The following is a 6,066-nucleotide window of genomic DNA, read 5'->3' as shown; positions in this document are numbered from 1 at the left end:
ATAATTCAATCTCAAATAACCCTATCATTAGATCACTTGTATAAGAATGTGTGAACGTTTCAAAATTAAGATTTAAATGACGGTTGTAAATAAATGTAAATTATTAGTAATAATACACAAACTTTATTAACGTGATATCCACCAAGACTGCCTTAACAATTATTAATATTGTACCCGTCTATAATATTGTTATTAATTATTAAACGTATGTCTTTTGAGGTTGGATTAAATACTTAAATGTAATAGTTTAGAATAAAGGAATTTGTTGAAATACGATTGCAATTTTCAAACATCTCATATTAACTACTTTAACATTTGATATGAACTCAATTAGAAATTATAAACAAAATATCTTAAAAATAATAAATACTCGGTTAGTAAATAACTTAACGAAAGTAAAAGGAACAGAAGAAAAAACTTTGGTTATGTATTTTAAAAACGCGAAGATACAAAACGACCCAACTCCAACTAACCCGACCCGAAAATGACCCGACCAGAAATAACCCGACCTGCTTTATCATTGACCCGAAAATGACCCGGCCCGAAACAACCCGACCCGCTTGACCCGAAAATGACCCGACAAACAGACCCGAAACAACCTGGAAAACCCGATAAGACCCGACCCGACCCGAACTAACCCGACAACGTGACAAACCCGAACAGACCCGACCCGATTTGGCCCGACCCGAACCCGACCCGTTGACCCGTTTTGCCAGGTCTAGGTGCCGGTATGCCATAAACCAGCATTCGTCGAACCTCGGATAATCATGAAAAATGGATTAATGCTCGTTTAATGCTCGTTATTAAAGGCTGAATCGAATAGGTTAACTCCTAAAATGACCTCGGACGCGTGATAGAAAAACCGGGAGAAAAAGAAACTGGGTCCGGTACGACGTCCCGAATGGCTCAAATTGAAGTGTATAATACACGGTTTTTTGGGATTCCAGGGTCCCAGAACAAAATTCTCCGGAAATCACATAGAAAGTTTCTCAGGTCAGATAAAGCGGCCATGAAAAATTTGAGTAGCAACGGAAGACATTTGGGGGTGCCGGTATGCCATAAACCAGCATTCGTCGAACCTCGGCTACTCGTGAAAAATGGATTGATGCTCGTTTAATGCTCGTTATTAGAGGCTGAATCGAATAGGTTAACTCCTGAAATGACCTCGGACGCGTGATAGAAAAACCGGGAGAAAAAGAAACTAGGTCCGGTATGACCTCCCGAACGGCTCAAATTTAAGTGTATAATATACGGATTTTCGGGATTCCAGGGTCCCCGAACAAAATTTTCCGGAAATCACTTAGAAAGTTTCTAGGGTCAGATAAAGTGGCCACGCAAAATTTGAGTCGCAACGGAAGACATTTGAGGGTGCCGGTATGCCATAAACCAGAATTCGTCGAACCTCGGATAATCGTGAAAAATGGATTAATGCTTGTAATTAGAGGCTGAATCGAACAAGTTAACTCCTAAAATGACCTCGGACGCGTGATAGAAAAACCGGGAGAAAAAGAAACTGGGTCCGGTACGACCTCCCGAACGGCTCAAATTGAAGTGTATAATACACGGTTTTTTGGGATTCCTGGGTCCCGGAACAAAATTCTCCGGAAATCAAAGAGAAAGTTCCTCAGGTAAGATAAAGCGGCCACCCAAAATTTGTGTAGCAACGGAAGACATTTGGAGGTGCCGGTATGCCATAAACCAAGATTCGTCGAACCTCGGATAATCGTGAAAAATGGATTAATGTTCGTTTAATGCTCGTTATTAGAGGCTGAATCAATTAGGTTAACACCTGAAATGACCTTGGACGCGTGATAGAAAAACCGGGAGAAAAAGAAATTGGGTCTGGTACGACCTCCCGAACGGCTCAAATTGAAGTGTATAATACACGGTTTTTCGGGATTCCAGGGACCCGGAACAAAATTCTCCGGAAATCACATAGAAAGTTCCTCGGGTCAGATAAAGTGGCCACGCAAAAATTGAGTCGCAACGGAAGACATTTGGGGGAGCTGGTATGCCATAAACCAGCATTCGTCGAACCTCGGATAATCGTGAAAAATGGATTAATGCTTGTTACTAGAGGCTGAATCGAATAAGTTAACTCCTGAAATGACCTCGGACGCGTGATAGAAAAACTGGGAGAAAAAGAAACTGGTTCCGGTATGACCTCCCGAACGGCTCAAATTGAAGTGTATAATACATGGTTTTTCGATATTCCAGGGTCCCGGAACAAAGTTCTCCGGAAATCACATAGAAAGTTCCTCGGGTCAGATAAAGCGACCACGCAAAATTTGAGTAGCAACAGAAGACATTTGGCGGTGCCGGTATGCCATAAACCAGCATTCGTCGAACCTCGGATAATCGTGAAAAATGGATTAATGTTTGTTTAATGCACGTTTTTAGAGGCTGAATCGAATTGGTTAACTCCTGAAATGACCTCGGACGCGTGATGGAAAAACCGAGAGAAAAAGAAACAGGGTCCGGTAAGACCTCCCGAACGGCTCAAATTGAAGTGTATAATACACGGTTTTTCGGGATTCCAGGGTCCCGGAACAAAATTCTCCGGAAATTACATAAAAAGTTCCTCGGATCAGATAAAGTGGCCACGCAAAATTTGAGTCGCAACGGAAGACATTTGGGGGTGCCGGTATGCCATAAACTAGCATTCGTCGAACCTCGATTAATCGTGAAAAATGGATTAATGCTTGTTATTAGAGGCTGAATCGAATAAGTTAACTCCTAAAATGACCTCGGATGCGTGATAGAAAAACCGAGAGAAAACGAAACTGGGTCCGGTACGACCTCCCGAACGGCTCAAATTGAAGTGTATAATACAAGGTTTTTTGGGATTCCAGAGTCCCGGAACAAAATTCTCCGGAAATCACATAGAAAGTTCCTCGGGTAAGATAAAGCGGCCACCCAAAATTTGTGTAGCAACGGAAGACATTTGGAGGTGCCGGTATGCCATAAACCAGCATTCGTCGAACCTCGGATAATCGTGAAAAATGGAATAATGCTCGTTTAATGCTCGTTATTTGAGGCTGAATCGATTAGGTTAACTCCTGAAATGACCTTGGACGCGTGATAGAAAAACCGGGAGAAAAAGAAATTGGGTCCCGTACGACCTCCCGAACGGCTCAAATTGAAGTGTATAATACACGGTTTTTCGGGATTCCAGGGTCCCGGAACAAAATTCTCCGGAAATCACATTGAAAGTTCCTCGGGTCAGATAAAGTGGCCACGGAAAATTTGAGTCGCAACGGAAGACATTTGGGGGTGCCGGTATGCCATAAACCAGCATTCGTCGAACCTCGGATAATCGTGAAAAATGGATTAATGCTTGTTACTAGAGGCTCAAACGAATAAGTTAACTTCTGAAATGACCTCGGACGCGTGATAGAAAAAGTGGGAGAAAAAGAAACTGGGTCCGGTACGACCTCCCGAACGGCTCAAAATGAAGTGTATAATACATGGTTTTTCGATATTCCAGGGTCCCGGAACAAAGTTCTCCGGAAATCACATAGAAAGTTCCTCGGGTCAGATAAAGCGGCCACGCAAAATTTGAGTAGCAACGGAAGAAATTTGGGGGTGCCGGTATGCCATAAACCAGCATTCGTCGAACTTCGGATAATCGTGAAAAATGGATTAATGTTTGTTTAATGCACGTTTTTAGAGGCTGAATCGAATTGGTTAACTCCTGAAATGACCACCGACGCGTGATGGAAAAACCGAGAGAAAAAGAAACAGGGTCCGGTACGACCTCCCGAACGGCTCAAATTGAAGTGTATAATACACGGTTTTTCGGGATTCCAGGGTCCCGGAACAAAATTCTCCGGAAAATACATAGAAAGTTCCTCGGGTCAGATAAAGTGGCCACGCAAAATTTGCATCGCAACGGAAGACATTTGGGGGTGCCGGTATGCCATAAACTAGCATTCGTCGAACCTCGAATAATCGTGAAAAATGGATTAATGCTTGTTAATAGAGGCTGAATCGAATAAGTTAACTCCTAAAATGACCTCGGATGCGTGATAGAAAAACCGGGAGAAAAAGAAACTGGGTCCGGTACGACCTCCCGAACGGCTCAAATTGAAGTGTATAAATACACGGTTTTTCGGGATTCCAGGGTCCCGGAACAAAATTCTCCGGAAATCACATTGAAAGTTCCTCGGGTAAGATAAAGCGACCACCCAAAATTTGTGTAGCAACGGAAGACATTTGGAGGTGCCGGTATACCATAAACCAGCATTCGTCGAACCTCGGATAATCGTGAAAAATGGAATAATGCTCGTTTAATGCTCGTTATTTGATGCTGAATCGATTAGGTTAACTCCTGAAATGACCTTGGACGCGTGATAGAAAAACCGGGAAAAAAAGAAATTGGGTCCGGTACGACCTCCCGAACGGCTCAAATTGAAGTGTATAATACACGGTTTTTCGGGATTCCAGGGTCCCGGAACAAAATTCTCCGGAAATCACATCCGGGTCAGATAAAGTGGCCACGCAAAATTTGAGTCGCAACGGAAGACATTTGGGGTGCCGGTATGCCATAAACCAGCATTCGTCGAACGTCGGATAATCGTGAAAAATGGATTAATGCTTGTTACTAGAGGCTGAAACGAATAAGTTAACTTCTGAAATGACCTCGGACGCGTGATAGAAAAAGTGGGAGAAAAAGAAACTGGGTCCGGTACGACCTCCCGAACGGCTCAAAATGAAGTGTATAATACATGGTTTTTCGATATTCCAGGGTCCCGGAACAAAGTTCTCCGGAAATCACATAGAAAGTTCCTCGGGTCAGATAAAGCGGCCACGCAAAATTTGAGTGGCAACGGAAGACATTTGGGGGTGCCGGTATGCCATAAACCATCATTCGTCGAACTTCGAATAATTGTGAAAAATGGATTAATGTTTGTTTAATGCACGTTTTTAGAGGCTGAATCGAATTGGTTAACTCCTGAAATGACCTCGGACGCCTGATGGAAAAACCGAGAGAAAAAGAAACAGGTCATTTACGACCTCCCCGAACGGCTCAAATTGAAGTGTATAATACACGGTTTTTCGGGATTCCAGGGTCCCGGAACAAAATTCTCCGGAAATCACATAGAAAGTTCCTCGGGTCAGATAAAGTGGCCACGGAAAATTTGAGTCGCAACGGAAGACATTTGGGGGTGCCGGTATGCCATAAACCAGCATTCGTCGAACCTCGGATAATCGTGAAAAAATGGATTAATGCTTGTTACTAGAGGCTCAAACGAATAAGTTAACTTCTGAAATGACCTCGGACGCGTGATAGAAAAACTGGGAGAAAAAGAAACTGGGTCCGGTACGACCTCCCGAACGGCTCAAAATGAAGTGTATAATACATGGTTTTTCGATATTCCAGGGTCCCGGAACAAAGTTCTCCGGAAGTCACATAGAAAGTTCCTCGGGTCAGATAAAGCGGCCACGCAAAATTTGAGTAGCAACGGAAGAAATTTGGGGGTGCCGGTATGCCATAAACCAGCATTCGTCGAACCTCGGATAATCGTGAAAAAATGGATTAATGCTTGTTACTAGAGGCTCAAACGAATAAGTTAACTTCTGAAATGACCTCGGACGCGTGATAGAAAAACTGGGAGAAAAAGAAACTGGGTCCGGTACGACCTCCCGAACGGCTCAAATTGAAGTGTATAATACACGGTTTTTCGGGATTCCAGGGTCCCGGAACAAAATTCTCCGGAAATCACATCCGGGTCAGATAAAGTGGCCACGCAAAATTTGAGTCGCAACGGAAGACATTTGGGGTGCCGGTATGCCATAAACCAGCATTCGTCGAACGTCGGATAATCGTGAAAAATGGATTAATGCTTGTTACTAGAGGCTGAAACGAATAAGTTAACTTCTGAAATGACCTCGGACGCGTGATAGAAAAAGTGGGAGAAAAAGAAACTGGGTCCGGTACGACCTCCCGAACGGCTCAAAATGAAGTGTATAATACATGGTTTTTCGATATTCCAGGGTCCCGGAACAAAGTTCTCCGGAAGTCACATAGAAAGCTCCTCGGGTCAGATAAAGCGGCCACGCAAA

This window comes from Silene latifolia, chromosome 7, assembly GCF_048544455.1.
Source record: "Silene latifolia isolate original U9 population chromosome 7, ASM4854445v1, whole genome shotgun sequence".
NCBI lineage: Eukaryota > Viridiplantae > Streptophyta > Magnoliopsida > Caryophyllales > Caryophyllaceae > Silene > Silene latifolia.
The sequence above is the reverse complement of the archived record's forward strand: the minus strand, read 5'-3'. Positions refer to the sequence as shown.